Source organism: Hemiscyllium ocellatum (genome assembly GCF_020745735.1).
Source record: "Hemiscyllium ocellatum isolate sHemOce1 chromosome 27 unlocalized genomic scaffold, sHemOce1.pat.X.cur. SUPER_27_unloc_5, whole genome shotgun sequence".
Lineage (NCBI taxonomy): Eukaryota > Metazoa > Chordata > Chondrichthyes > Orectolobiformes > Hemiscylliidae > Hemiscyllium > Hemiscyllium ocellatum.
Genome location: NW_026867514.1, coordinates 1,222,523 through 1,238,926, shown reverse-complemented (window position 1 = coordinate 1,238,926; position 16,404 = coordinate 1,222,523). Strand labels below are relative to the sequence as shown.

General features: G+C 45.6%; 1 pseudogene; it reads right to left on the bottom strand.

Moving 5' to 3' along the window:
* The window catches only part of LOC132808361 (zinc finger protein 850-like), a 70,282-nt pseudogene extending 53,878 nt beyond the window's left edge, over positions 1-16,404 (bottom strand).

Genomic DNA, 16,404 nt, shown 5'->3' with positions numbered 1-16,404 from the left:
GTTACCCGAAGGCTGTGCCATCGAGTCCTAGTCTCTCCTACCAGTGGAAACATCTTCCCAATGTCCACTCTGGCCATGCTGTTCAGTATTCTGTATGTTTCAATTAGATCCTCCTGAATGTGGGGCTGTTCATCGGAATGATCCAGACCCTTCAAGATGAGGTTCAGCAAAGTAAAAATGGAGGGAGAGTGTGTGGGATGGAGATTTTCAACTTCTCAGGAATAAGAGAGGAAAGAGAGTTTACTATGAATTATAATTTATCAGGTAGGCCAAGGGGCTGAGGAATGGTAGATGGAGTTTAATTTAGAGAAATTAGGTGTTGCATTTTGGAAAGGCAAATTGGGACAGGATGTATACACTAAATGGTCAGGTCCTGGGGAGGGTTCCTGAACCAAGAGACAGGAAGTGTAGTTTCCTTTCCTTGATAGTGGAGTCACAAGTAGAGATGGTAGTGAAGAACGTGTTTGGTATGCTTTTCTTTATTGGTCAGTGGATTGAGTATAGGAGTTGGGAGGTTATGCTGAGGCAGTACAGGAGGTCATTTTTGGAATACTGTACACAGTTCTGGTCTCTCTACCATAGGAAAGATGTTGTGAAACGTTTGAAAGGATTTTGAAAAGAGTTACAAGGCTGTTGCCAGAGTTGGTGAGTTTGAGCTACCGGGAGAGGCTGAGTCAGCCAGGAATGTTTTCCCTGGAGCATTAAAGGCTGAGCTGACCTTAGAAGTTTCTCAAGGGCATGGATAGGGTGAATAGGCAAGGTTTGTTCCCAGGGTAGGGGAGTCCAGAACAAGAGGGGCATAGGTTTAAGGTGGGTGAGGAAAGGGACCTGAGAGGCATTTTTTTTCATGCAGAGGGTGGTGCATGTATGGAACAAACTAACAGGGGAAGTGTAGGAGGCTGGTATAATTACAACATTTAAAAGGCATCTGGCTGAGTACTTGAATAGAAAGGGTTTAGAGGGATGTGGTCCAAATGCTAGCAAATGAGACGAAATTAATTTTGGATATCTGTCGATATGGACGAGATGGACGGAAGGGTCTGTTTCCATGCTGTATGATTCTAATCGTCTTCGGTGAAAGGAGAAATGTGGTTATGAAAAATGGACTCTTTTTGCCCTTACTGGGAGCAGAAGTTACAGTAAATCTTTCAATTGTGAGACTGCAACTGAGTACATCTGGGATCTTGGTGGGAGATGGGAATTCATTGCACTGTGGAATGCAGCCCTATCCTATCCACACATTTCTGTTGGTGGATGAGACCAGGTCTCAAGATTAGGGGGAGTAGATTTAGGACAGACATTAGGAGGAACCACTATTCCCAGAGAGTCATGAATCTATGGAATTCTTTGCCCATGGAAGCAGTAGCGGCAGCTTCATTAAGTATATTGAAGACACGGTTGGATAGGTTTTGCATGGTCGGGGACTTAAGGGTAGTTGGGACAATGCAGGGAGGAGGAGCTGAGATGATGGATAAATCAGCCATGATTTTAATAAATGGCGGAGCGGATTGGACGAGCCAAATGGCCTACTCTTGCTTCTATTATTATGAAACTATCACGTTGCATTTCCCATGGTTCACCATGGCATGTTGGAACTGACGGTCAATGAGTTGAGCATCCCTGAATACTTCTAAGTGCCCATCACATTCTTCCTCATCTGAACAGATCCTGTGTATGCATAAGGGGATGGCTGTTTTGGGTGGCAGCTGGAGAAGTGTAGCATTGTGAGGTTATGCGTGGTTTTGAAGTTGTGTGTGGTGCTGAGTTGCTGCCCATCCTTGATGGAGATACAGGTGTTTAAGAATGAGACAGATAGTAGAGAATAGTCCAGGATGAGTTTGATGGTGGGATGGAACATGTTGATATCACTGTATAGCTTTTTCTGTGACTCCTCTCCATGCGTCCAGAAGAAGAAAATGTCGTCAATGTACCTCGTGCATTGTGTTGATTAGAGGTGCTGCGTAGAGAAGTCGTCTTGTTTGAACCGGTGCGTGAAAATGTTGGCATATTGGGGTGCAAGTTTGGTCCCATGGCTGTTCAGTGTGTCTGGATGAAGAACTGGTGGTCAAAGGTGAAGATGTTGTGATCGAGGATAAAGTGGATGAGTTGTAGGATGGTGGTCAGAGATTGGCAGTTGTTGGTGTTAAGTAATGAGGCTGTTGCCGTGATGCCGACATTGAGAGTACTGGTCTGTGGGTGCTGAGTTTCTGTAAGAAATCTGTAGTGTTGTGACAGAAGCTAGGGGTTCCATGAATGATGGGTTTCAAGATGCCTTTGACGTAGTTGGAGAGGTTCTTACACAGTCCTATTGCCAGGGATGTGCAAGTTAGGATGGATTAGCCATGGGAAATAGAGTAAGGGGGTAGGTATGGGTGGGATGCAAAATAGAGGGCCAGAATGGTCCGAACAACCTGCTTCCAAGTTGTCAGGATTCTATGACGCCCCCAACGAAGGAGAATTGTATCTGCATCTATCCTGTTAAACCCCTTTCAGAATTCTACTAGTTTGAATAAGATGACTTCTGGTTCATAGAGGTATACAGCACGGTCCAACCCCTTCATGCCGACCAGGATTCCCAAATTAAACTCGTCCTATTTGCCTGCATTTGGCCCACATCCCTCTAAACCTTTCTCTTCTTGTACCCATCTAAATGTCGTTTAAATGTTGTAGCTGTACCTGTATCTACCACATCCTCAGCAAGGTCATTCCACATGCAAACAACACTGTCAAAATGTTGCCCTTCAGGTTCCTTTTAAATCTCCCTCCTCTCACGTTAAAACAATATGCCCCCCAATTTTGAGCACCCCGACGCTAAGGAACAGCCCTTTGCTATAATCCTCACCTCCACTCCTCAGATTTTATAAATCTCAATGAGGTCACCCCTAAATTTCCTGTGCTCCACCCTCTCCTTATAACTCAAACCCTCCAGTCCTGATAACGTTCTGGTAAATCTTTACCGAACCCCCTCTAATAGAGTTCTTCCTATAACAGGATCACCAGAACTGTACTCAGTATTCTAAAATGGCCTCACCAACATTCTGTACAACCTCAACATGATGTCTCGACTTGGAAACTCAACAGCGTGAACAATGAAGGCATTTGTGCGAAATGCCTTCTTAACCACCCTACCTACCAGTGATGCAACTTTCAAAGAACTGTGTACCTGAACTCTTACTCCCCCATGTCTCTCTGTTTTACAACATGACCCAGCAATCCCTCACTTTTATTCATAAAACACACACACACACACACACACACACACACACACACACACACACACACCCCAACACTCCATCACACAAACTTTACCAAGCATGCGCACACGCTTACATGCACTCTCCACACAAATCCACATGCATACAATCAGACTCTCTCATGCATGCACACACAAACTCAACTCTGTGGGGTGACTTTGTATTGGCAGAATTATATTTGCAGATTCATTCAATTTTGCTCAAAAAGCACACAATTTGCAGGCAGTCAATCCATGTAATTTTTATAAATTCCTATTTTGGAAATAGAACCAGTCTGATTCAAGATTGGAATACTGACAGACTCGAACACTTTTCATGCATTGTTTCAACTGAGATGCCACCTTTTTCTAAAATAAAACCTTAAGTCATCTCGAGAACGTGACTTAAAAGAGAAATGAGTCAAACAGTCAGGGCAGGCAGGGACAAGGTAGGACTAATAAATTAAACTGCATTTATTTTAATGCAAGGGGCCTAACAGGGAACGCAGATGAACTCCGGGAATGGTTAGGAACATGGGACTGGGATATCATAGCAATTACAGAAACATGGCTCAGGGATGGGCAGGACTAGCAGCTTAATGTTCCAGGATACAAGTGCTACCGGAAGGATCAGAGCGGAGGCAAGAGAGGAGGAGGGGGTGGTGGTGGGGGGCATTTTTGATAAGGGATAGCATTACAGCTGTGCTGAGGGAGGATATTACCAGAAATATATCCAGGAAAGTTATTTGGGTGGAACTGAGAAATAAGAAAGGGATGATAACCTTATTGAGATTGTATTATAGACCCCCTAATAGTCAGAGGGAAATTGAGAAACAAACTTGTAAGCAGATCTTAGTTATCTGTAAGAAAACTAGGGTGGTAATAACAGGGGATTTTAACTTTCCAAACATAGACTGGGACTGCCATCGTGATAAGTGTTTAGATGGAGAGGAATTTGTCAAGTGTGTACAAGACAATTTTCTGATTCAATATGCGGATGTACCTACTAGAGAAGGTGCAAAACTTGACTTACTCTTGGGAAATAAGGCAGGGCAGATGACTGAGGTGTTAGTTGGGGAGCACTTTGGAGCCAGCGACTATAATTCTGTTGGATTTTAAAATAATGATGGAAAAGGATCGACCAGATTGTAAATTGGAGAAAGGCCAATTGTGACGGTATTAGGCAAGAACTTTTGAAAGCTGATTGGGGGCAGATGTTCGCAGGTAAAGGGATGGCTGGAAAATGGGAAGCCTTCAGAAATGAGGTAAAGAGAATCCAGAGAGAGTATATTCCTGTTAGGGTGAAAGGAAAGGCTGGTAAGTATTATAAGGAATTCTGGGTGACGAAAGAAATTGAGGGTTTGGTTAAGAAAAAGGAAGCATACGTTGTGTATAGTGAATCCTTAGAGTATAAAGGAAGTAGGAGTATACTTAAGTGGGAAGTGAGGAGGGCAAAAAGTGGACATGAGATAGCTTCAGCAAGTAGAATTAAGGAGAATCCAAAGAGTTTTTACATATATATATATTAAGGACAAAAGGGTAACTAGGGAGAGAATAGGGCCCCTCAAAGATCAGCAAGGCGGACTTTGTGTGGAGCCCCAGAAAATGGGGGAGATAATAAATTAGTATTTTGCATCAGTATTTACTGTGGAAAAGGAAATGGAAGGTAGAGATTGTAGGGAAATAGATGGTGACATCTTGCAAAATGTCCATATTACAGAGGAAGAAATGCTGCATGTCTTGTAACCACCTAAAAGTGGATAGATTCCCAGGACCTGATCAGGTGTACCCTCAACTCTGTGGGAAGCTGGAGAAGTGATTGCTGGGCCTCTTGCTGAGATATTTGTATCATTGATAGTCAACAGGTGAGGTGCCGGAAGACTGGAGGTTGGCTAACGTGTTGCCACTGTTTAAGAAGGGTGGTAAGGACAAGCCAGCAAACTATAGACCAGTGAGCCTGAACTCGGTGGTGGGCAAGTTGTTGGAGGGAATCCTGAGGGACAGGATGTACATGTATTTGGAACACTGATTAGGGATAGTCAGATTGGGTGTTTTGAGGAAGTAACAAAAGATTGATGAGGTCAGAGTGGTAGATGTGATGTATATGGACTTCAGTAAGGCGTTCGACAAGGTTGCTCAAGGGAGACTGATTAGCAAGGTTAGATCTCACGGAATACAGGGAGAACTAGCCATTTGGATACAGAACTAGCTCAAAAGGTAGAAGATGGAGGGTTGTTTTTCAGACTGGAGGCCTGTGACCAGTGGAGTGTCACAAGGATCAGTGCTGGGTCCTCTACTTTTTGTCATTTACATAAATAATTTGGATGCAAGCATAAGAGGAACAGTTAGTAAGTTTGCAGCTGACTCCAAACTTGGAGGTGTAGTGGACAGTGAAGAGGGTTTCCTCAGATTACAACAGGATCTTGACCAGATGGGCCAGTGGGCTGAGAAGTGGCAGATGTAGTTGAATTCAGATAAATGTGAGGTGCTGCATTTTGGGAAAGCAAATCTTAGCGGGACTTGTACACTTCATGGTAAGGATCAACTAGGCAAAAGTGAGGATTGCAGATGCTGGAAACCAGAGTTTCGATCAGAGTGGTGCTGGAAAAGAGCTCTATTCCTGATGAAGGGCTTTTGCCCGAAATGTCGATTTTCCTGTTCCTTGGATGCTACCTGACCTGCTGTGCTTTTCCAGCACCACTCTGATCTAAAGACTTAATGGTAAGGTCCTAGGGAGTGTTGTTGAACAAAGAGACCTCGGAGTGCAGGTTCATAGCTCCGTGAAAGTGGAGTTGCAGGTAGATAGGATAGTGATGAGAGCTTTTGGTATGCTTTCTTTTATTGGTCAGAGTATTGAGTACAGGAGTTGTGAGGTCATTGTTGCGGCTGTACAGGGCATTGTTGGAATATTGTGTGCAATTCTGGTCTCCTTCCTATCGGGAAGATGTTGTGAAACTTGAAAGGGTTCAGAAAATATTTACAAGGATGTTGCCAAAGTTGGAGGATTTGAGCTATGGGGAGAGGCTGAACAGGCTGGGGCTGTTTTCCCTGGAGAGTCGGAGGTTGAGGGGTGACCTTATAGAGATTGACAAAATTGAGGGGCATGGATAGGGTAAATAGACTAAGCCTTTTCCTTGGGGTCAGGATGTCCAAATCTAGAGGGCATAGGTTTAGAGTGAGAGGGGAAAGATATAAAAGAGACCTAAGGGGCAACTTTTTCACGCAGAGGGTGGTACGTGTATGGAATGAGCTGCCAGAGGAAGTGGTGGAGGCTGGTACAATTGCAACATTTAAGAGGCATTTGGATGGGTATATGAATAGGAAGGGTTTGGTGGGATATGGGCCAGGTGCTGGCAAGTGGGACTCGATTTGGTTAGGATATCTGGTCGGTATGGACAAGTTGGACCGAAGGGTCTGTTTCCATGCTGTACATCTCTATGACTCTATATTCTAGGATTTACATGTTAATGATCTGAAACCTGCAACCCGTTTTAAAAGAGGAAAGACTGAATAGCAACCTAGGGTTGTTCAATATATCCTATCAGTTGCATGACACTGTGATCTTTTGCTATAAAATCTCTGTCTTATGATCATGCACCACAGCTCCCCGATGAAGGAGCAACGCTCAAAAAGCTAGTGCTTCCAAATAAACCTGTTGGACTGTAACCTGGTGTTGAGTGATTTTTAACTTTACCCACCCCAGTCCTAAACCAGCACTTCCACATTTTTACTGAACACAGCCCACACCTCCTGGTGCTGCCAGGAAACATTACAATGCTGATGAAGCGAAGCACTCTGCACTCCTGAAAAACTTATAATTTCAAACAATACTAGCTACTCATTCGCTGCTTCTGCTGATACATGACATTGGAAACTCCGTGCAGGAGGCTGAAAGAAAGGAGCAGCTTTAAAACAAAACCTCTTGGAGTTCAAAGCTTTCAATGAGAGTCTGAGCCCGGCAATAATTTCAGGTAACCTTTATTGCGACCCAACTTTGTTACAGCTTCAGATCCCCTCAGCAAAAAGGGACAGAAAAGATAGCTGTTTTTTAAACAGCTCAAGGTCAAAGCTCACACACTCCCCACTCCACTTTGTTTACTATTGGTCGCCACCGAGTTGTCCCTTTGTAATTGGATCCTTGGTACAGCCGTAACCCGGAGGAGGTGTTGTCTCATTCAGCAATTTCACCCCATACACTGCATCTAAGTCAGTTTCTTCCCACTCATTTGCCCAGATGGGGCAGTGTTGAGTCAATCATATTGCTGTGGGTCGGCAGGGCACAGGCATGGGTAAAGCCCTTGCCGCACTCTGAGCAGCTGAAGGCCTCTCCCTGGGGTGGACCCACTGGTGCCTCAGCAGAACGAATAACTCGCTGAAGGCCTTCCTGCACTCTGTGCAGAGGAACAGCCTTTCCCACAGACTCCACACTTCCATGGTTTCTCCATGGGGCAGGATTCCTCTGGTTTCTCCGTGGCCAAAGCTTTAGCCGCACACGAGTGAGTGTATAGCAACTTCATGCCGTGAATTCCTCTTTCCAGGCTATTTCAGGTTCCACACTCCAAGGTCATGTTGCGGCTGTACAGGACATTGGTTAGGCCACTGTTGGAATATTGCATGCAATTCTGGTCTCCTTCCTATCGGGAAGATGTTGTGAAACTTGAAAGGATCCAGAGAAGATTTACAAGGATGTTACCAGGGTTGGAGGATTTGAGCTATAGGGAGAGGCTGAACAGGCTGGGGCTGTTTTCCCTGGAGCATCGGAGGTTGAGGGGTGACCTTATAGAGGTTTACAAAATCATGAGGGGCATGGATAGAATTAATAGACAGTCTTTTCCCTGGGGTCGGGGAGACCAAAACTGGAGGGCGTAGGTTTAGGGTGAGAGGGGAAAGATATAAATGAGACCTAAGGGGCAACCTTTTCACACAGGGTGGTACGTGTATGGAATGAACTGCCAGAGGAAGTGGTGGAGGCTGATAAATTGTAACATTTAAAAGGCATTTGGATGAATAGGAAAGGTGTGGAGGGATATGGGCTGGGTGTGGTAGGTGGGACTCTATTGTATTTAGATATCCGGTCGGCATGGACGGGTTGGACTGAAGGGTCTGTTTCCATGCTGTATTTCTGACTCTTATGATAATTGGTAAACAAGTTAAGTCATCAAGGTTAGGTCATCTTTATCTTGAGATATAAAGGGCTTGCAGAGTGTGGTTAGTACTTTCTCATCGGTCTACTTCTGCATTCTAGTGGTTTTAGTAGTTATTTATACAGCTATAGACACAAACAGCAGCTCGTCATGTAGCAATGCAGAAGCCATCTTGTGGAGCTCCTTCAGCCATTTTATCCTACCTTCCAGAGGCCCCATATCCCCTCACTCTCCCTCCATTCTCACTTTGTTGAACCTAATCCCATCTCATCCTGAAGTGTCTGGTTCTTGCTGATTAACAGGTATTACAAAGCTAGTACCTTTTTTTTTCCTAAAAGATGTTTCTTGGCTCAAGGAGACTGTGTCTTTGATTTTTTTTTCCAGAGGGATAATAAACTGGGTCAATCTCCGATCAGTCTGGTTTGGTAGAGATGAAAAGGATTTTAAGAGGCCTTTTGTTTATATGTAAACTGATGAGATTTCAGGCCAAAGTGTCATATTTTAGAAGTGACCTGTATAAAAAAGGGGCGTAGTCAGCTCTCGAGCTGAGCTGAGCAGTTTTAGTTCATCTCTCTCTCTCTCTCTCTCAACTTCAATCTGTAGGTATGTGTTCTATTTATACCGATTTTCAGATTGAGTTTGCTTATTGGGACTGTTGTATATATTCAAATAGCATAATTATCGTTGGATAGGCTGAGCTCTGTAGGCGTTCTTTATTCTGATCTTTGTGTTTAACTATGTAATTTTATGAATAATTGTCTGTTTCAAAATCGAGTAATCAACCAAGCAAACTTACTCCAGGTAATTTTTACTGTACACTTACCGAAACAAATTGCAAAGTTATGGTGTGGGGCTGCCTGCTTAAGAATGTTTTGCATGGTCTGCTTTAGTCCATAACACAGGCCTCTACACAGGGGAGATCTAATTGAAACATACCGAACACTGAACGGCCTGGGCAGAGTGGACGTTGGAAGATGCTTCCACTGACAGAAGAGACGAGGAACCGAGGCCACAGCCTTCGAGTAAAGGGAAGACCTTTTAGAACAGAGATCAGGAGGAACCTTTCAGCCAGAGAGTGGCGAATCTATTGAATTCATTGCCACAGAAGGCTGTGCAGGCCAGGTCACTGAGGATATTTAAGACTGAGATAGATAGGCTCTCGAGTATCAAGGGGATCGAGAGTTACAGGGAGGAAGCGGGAGAATGGGATTGAGAAACTTATCAGCCATGATTGAATGGTATGAAGATACCTGATGAGCTGAATAGCCTAATTTTGTGCTCTAATGTTTTATGGTCTCTTGCTGTCCTTAGACTCATGAGGGTGAGAATTGGGAGCAGGAGTAGGCCATTTGGTCTTTCGGACCTGCACCAGCATTGAACAGATCATAACTGGATATGAATATACCTACATCTAGGTGGATATGCTGGGACATTTTTCACTGCAGCACAGGAGGTTGAGAGGTGACCTTAGTTTATAAAGTCAAGAAGGGATATTGATGAGGTGCGTGGCAGATGCTGTTTCCTTTGGGTGAGGGTTTCAAGATTAGGGAGTACATTTTTAAGGTGAGAGGAGAAAGATTTTAAAAAAAGACATGAAGAGTACCTTTTTCTTTTGAAAGAGAGTGGTTTGTGTGTGGAATCAATGTCCTGAGGAAATGGTGGATGCAGGAATAGTGATAACATTTAAAAGACATTTGGATAAGTACATTAATAGGAAAGGTTTGAAGGGATATAGGCCAAACTCGATGGGACTAGTTTAGTTTGTGAATATAGTCAGCATGAATTAATTGGACTGAAGGGTCTGTTTCTGTTCTGTATTACTCTGCAACTGTTCTGTACTGGTCTTCAAAACTTTTTTTTTTAATTTCCCCCATCACCATCCACTTTGTTGTTCAAAAATCCGATGAACTCAGCCTTGAATACATTCAATGACCCCCTAACTGCAGGAAGACATCCCTACTTCTGAACTCAACTCCTCTTGCTAATATATCAAGATTGTTGATTGCTTGTACACACATCATTCCTGATGAAGGGCCCATGTCTCCTGGTCCTCGATACTGTCTGAGCTGCTGTGCTTTTCCAGTGCCACACTTTGACTCTTAATCTCTAGCATCTACAGTCCTCACTTCGTTCACATCCCAATGTGTCACTTTTAAACAATGCAACTCCTTTGTGATTTTTATTCCACATTAAAGGCTATATTATCACATTGTGGTAATGCGTTTGCCAACTGAGAACAGACCTGGACCAATGTTTCCATAGTCTGTCCTGCTTTCACTTGCTGTAAGTCAACAATTGAAGCCCAGAATGCAAAACAAGAAATGGAAAAGAGAGTGCTGTACCTCACAGATATTGGACAGAGGAATGAAATTGCAGTCTGGGGTGCAGCTCAACCATTCAGAGATTAGCAGCTTCCAAAGCTCATGGTCCGACTTCCGCATTCAGAGAATGGGGAGCTCTGAATGGCAGGAGGTCTAGTCTCTTTCCAGTCCTCCAGGGCTCTCTATTGGTCCATCAAAAGAAGGTTGCAAACCGTTTGTGCGGAAATCTAGGAGTATGCGCAGATTTTTGCTGACACCGAAGAGCGTAAGCAGTCCTTTGCTGACTCTGACTCTTGTTCGACATAGTTGGAACCTATAATCACAAGACTAGGAATACACCACTCGCCCATTTCAGCCTGTACCTAACTGCACATATTTCAATGCAGATTCAGAAAAGTGCCTGCAGCTTTTTAATAAAATTGAAGATGCTTTAACGATGTTTCTGAATATATCACTTTGGGCTAGTCTTCATTTTAAAGATCAGCCATTTCTCATGCACCCCCATCTCTCATATAGACTCATCAACATCCATTCTCTCTCTCTTTCTCTCTCTCTTTAGAAAGTCTTGATACAGCAATCAAAGAAGTCTTGAGGCACAAGAAATAACAGGTGCTGGGGGAAAAAGGAAAAGAGAATGGGTGGGGGTCAAGAGAGAGAAAATTGACGGGTTGGGGGGACAGGAAGAGAATGGACAGCGGGCAGCGACACCACAAATCCCACCTTTCCCAGGACTACAGCAGTCATTTTTTAATATACTTGTGGCCATGGCAGCACAATCATATAGTCCCTGTAGGCTATTTGGCCTATCTAATTCACACCAAACTTCCAAACAGAATCACACCAGACCAACTCACCTACCATATAGCTCTGCAGCTTCCCATGGCTTACCCATCCTAAACTGCAGATTGTTGGACTGTGGGTAGAAACCGCAGCACCCAGAGGTAAATCATGCACAAAGTCCACACAGACAGTCCCCAGAGGCTGGAATCAAACCCAAGTCCCTGACGATGTGAGGCAGCAGCACTAGCCACAGAGTCACTGTGCTGCCCATAGCTTTGGGGTTCTGCTTTGTCTTTGTAGCTTCTGACTGGCTGTCTCCTCCTGACATTGTTGGACCACACCCACTGCAGCCTCCCTTTCCCACTTCTCCAGCCCTAAGCACGTTGGTTCCTGAATCCTGGTGCCATCTGGCCTCCTGCTGCCAACTAGAGAACAGAGACGATCTGTCACTATTCTGTCCCTTACCATCACCTTTCTCTTCCCCCCCCCCCCCCACTTTCCTCCCACCACCCAGCCAGTTAGCTCCTCCCCACTATAGCCCTCTCTCAGATCCCCTTTACCTGCGTGATTCACACTCACACCCACCTGATCCTGTCCACTGACCCAATGAGAAGGCTCTGTCTGGAGATGAATGACCATCACCCAGAATAAAATGCTGGTTAACTTTTTCCCCCCGATTTGTATGCAGCCTGGCTTCCAGCTCCAACTCTGAGCCGAAGGTCCTCCAGCATGTGTTTGCTCTCATCTAGAGCCTCCCACCTTCTCGAAAGCAAAAGACAAGTCTCACCCTGCACTCTCCAGTGCGTGTTGTGTAACTGCTCAATTGTTTTTAGTGGCCGAGCAGAGGCTGATAGCCAAGTTCGGAACCCATGAGGATGGTCTCAACAGGGACCTTGGGTGACCCCACTACATTATACACTCTCAGTCACACAGACCCTCTCATATACACATGGTCTCTCAGACACACATACAAACACACCCCACTCACACGCCTTCTCAGAGGCTTATACTCCATCACACAGACAAACTTTACCAAGCATGCATACATGCAAACACATACACATGGGTCTATGGGGTGAATTTACATTTGCAGATACATTCCATGTGCACTTTCTGAGCAGAAATCGGCAGGTAGTCAATCCATGTCTTATTTTATAAATTCCTACTTTGGTAATAGAACCAGTCTGATTCAAGATTCGGATACAGACACACTCAAACCTCACATCTTTCATACATTGTGAGAGCTGAGCTGTCACCTATTTTTATAAAACCTTAAGTCATCTCGAGACTGTGACTTAAAAAGTGTTCTGGGATTTATACATTAATGAACCAAAACCTGCAACCCATTCTAAAAGATGAAAGACTTAACAGCAATCCAGGTTTTTTTCAATATACACCTTTTGTTCCATGGCACTGTGATCTTTTGCTATAAATTCTGTATCTTATGATCCTGCTCCACAGCTACCCGATGAAGGAGCAGCGCTCTGAAAGCTAGTGCATCCAAATAAACCTGTTGGACTATAACCTGGTGCTTTTTAACTTAACTATGATTTTTAATTTTACCCACACCAGTCCAACACCGGCTCCTCCACATCGTTTTTAGTGAACACGGCCCACACCCTTTACTGCTGCCAGTAAACTTTACAATGCTGATGAAATGGTGCAGTACCTGCACTCCTGAAAAATTTACAATTTTTAACGATAGTAGCTACTCATTCACTGCTCCATCTGATACATGACATTGGAAACTTAGTGCAGGAGGCTGAAAGAAATGAGCAGCTTTAAAACAAAAACCATTTGGAGCTCAAAGCTTTCAATGAGAGCCTGAGCCCGACGTTAAGTTCAGGTAACCTTTATTGTGACCCAACCTTGTTACAGATTCAGATTCCCCCCCAGCAAAAAGGCATAGAAAAAGTAGGTTTTTTTTAAAAACAGCTCAAGGTCAAAGCGCCCACACTCTCCCCACCCAACACCACCGCCACCAACCCCTCCAACCCGTTGCTCCTTCAATCCTCCTGCGATGGCATGTGAACTCGCTGATGGCTCCGCAGGTTGAAGGAGCGGGTGAACCCCTTCCCACACTGAGAGCAGGTGAAGGGCTTCTCGCCCGTGTGGACCCGCTGGTGGTTCAGCAGGTTGGAGGAATTGCTAAAAGCCTTTCCGCACACGGCGCAGGGGAACGGCCTCTCCCCTGTGTGGACCCGCTGATGGGTCAGCAGGTGGGAGGAACTGTTGAAGGCCTTCCCGCACTCGGGGCAGCTGAACGGTCTTTCCCCCGTGTGGACACGCCGGTGGGTCAGCAGGTTGGAGGAATTGCTGAAGGCCTTCCCGCACTCTAAACAGCTGAAAGGCCTTTCACCCGTGTGGACCCGTTGGTGGTTCAGCCTGTAGGAGGAACTGCTGAAGGCCTTCCCACACTCTGGGCAGCTGAAGGGCCTTTCTCCGGTGTGGACCCGCCGGTGGGCCAGCAGGGCAGAGGAATAGCTGAAGGCCTTCCCACACTCAGGGCAGGAGAACGGCCTCTCCCCCGTGTGGACCCGCTGGTGCTTCAGCAGGTCAGAGGATTTGCTGAAGGCCTTCCCGCAGTCGGGACAGCTGAAGGGCCTTTCCCCTGTATGGACCCGCCGGTGGGTCAGCAGGGCAGAGGAATCACCGAAGGCCTGCCCGCAGTCAGGGCAGGAGAATGGCCTCTCTCCTGTGTGGACCCGCTGGTGCTTCAACAGGTCAGAGGAATTGCTGAAGGCCTTCCCACACTCTGAGCAGCTGAAGGGCCTCTCCCCCACCTGGACCCGCTTGCGGGTCAGCAGGGTGGTGGAATTGCTGAAGGCCTTGCCGCACTCGGGGCAGCTGAATGGCCTCTCCCCGGTGTGGCTGCACCGATAAGTCTCCAGGGCAGACGGGACACGAAAGCCTTTCCCACAGTTACCACACTTCCATGGTTTCTCCAGAGGGCAGGATTCCTCCGGTTTCTCCATGGCTGAAGCTTCACCTGTACATAAATACGTGTACAGCCCCCTTCCCGCTGTGAATTCCTGTTTTCAGGCCATATAGCTGTTACACGCTCCACGCTCAGTGCGCTGCAACACTAGGGTCTCTCATCTAGTCCCACTGATTCCCATAAGAAACAAAAAGCTTGTTTCCTTCTCACAGAATCATAGTTGAAAATTGTTGCGGTCCTGATGGATTGGGTGACTGTCAGACATTGATGTCAAAGTGAGGACTGCAGTCGCTGGAGAGTCAGAGTCAAATAGCGCAGTACTGGAAAAGCACAGCAGGTCAGACAGCATCCGAGGAGCAGAAGAGTCAATGTTTCTGGCATAATGTTTACACCTGTTTATTTTGAAACTTCTGTCTTCAGATCTTCAAATACGCTGCAAAAAGAAATTATAAAATTCATCACTGTCAGTGCAGGGTAGAAATTCAGAACAAGCAATTCTACTTTCTGCAGAATATTCTTCTATTATTCCACAAATTGAAAACACCATCCCACTCTCCCCCCTCTGTGCTCACTCTGCTCTAACTAATTCTTACGGGGCAACCAACAAGGTGCCTTTGTCACTGTATGAGTTCAAAATTAATATGAAAGAAGTCTCTGATAAGCTGTTGACACTTAGAAGATGACAAGGCACTGGAACTTGATGAACTGTATCCAAGGATCTTGAAGAAAGGGACGACAGAAATTGTAGGAGCGCTCGCCATAATTGAACAGTCTTCCATGGAATTGGAGGAAGTGACTGGAAAACTGCAAACATTATAGCCTTATTTAAGGAAGGTTGTAAAGATACACTCAGCAATTATAGGGCAGCCAGTTTAAATTTGGTGGAAAAGCAGAAATAGTTAATCTGGTCAAAATTAGGAGTCACATGGAGAAAGGTGGATTGATAAGGAAGAGTCAGCGTGGGATTGCTGAAGGGAACATTGCAGTTAACTAACTTGATGGTGTTTTTTACCGAAGTTACAGGCTTGACGAGGATTACACTTCAGCTCTCCTCTTTGTTATGCATCTTGACTGTCCTAGGGAGTCTGGTACCCCTACAGTCTTGAGGTTATGCTGAATTTGAGGGGATTAAAACACCAAAGTGTGAGTTCAAATTACTTGGCTACATGGGTGTCTCAGTTTTGCTATCGTATCTCTCCCATAAAGGCTGACAGAACAGGCTGTGAGCAGGAGTCTGCTGGGCACCACCTTCATTCATCAAAAGGGAAAGAGCTATTGATTCAGCACCTCAGTAAATCTTGAAACAGTTTTGGCTCCTATGCACATGTTGGGATGCATGCAAGGAGATGTTTATATTTTGCTTCTGTACTGAGAATTCATAAATTGAAGCCAATGTACATTTTAAAAATCTTCAAGATTAAAAGTACAGAGGAGATCAATATTATACAACAATCCAACAACCCCGTCCCAAGACAACATGTGCCTGACCCTCACAAAGCTGGCGGCCAGTTGCCCGGGCAACCCGAGAGCTCCTTCCCCGGTGAAGTAAACACTGGGCCTGTGGGGCTTTTATTCGCGGCCTGCGGCCTCCCCCTAGGAGTTTATAAACTCCCCAGTCTCCCTCCTCCCGCGGTTCCCAATCCTACCCTGTCTCACTGTCTCCTCTCCCCGGGGGCAGGAGCCGGGTCTTGGCGCTCGGACCTGGCGACCTCCCCGGGATGTTTCTGAAACCTGGTCCTGTTCTGAAGAAGGATCCCCGGACCCGAAACACGTCCTCACATTTCTCTCAACACGAGCTGCCGGACCTGCTCAGCTTTTCCAGCGGTTTCTGTTCTTGTTCCTTCAGCCGCCGGCGCCATTCCTCTCCCACACTCAGTAACAGTCTTTGTCCCATCGCACATGCGCCAACTCACAGGGGGCGGGAGTCCCACCTGGTGACGTCATCACCCGCCGAGGTGGCGCGGTTGGAGGAGTCCTCCAAGAATTCGG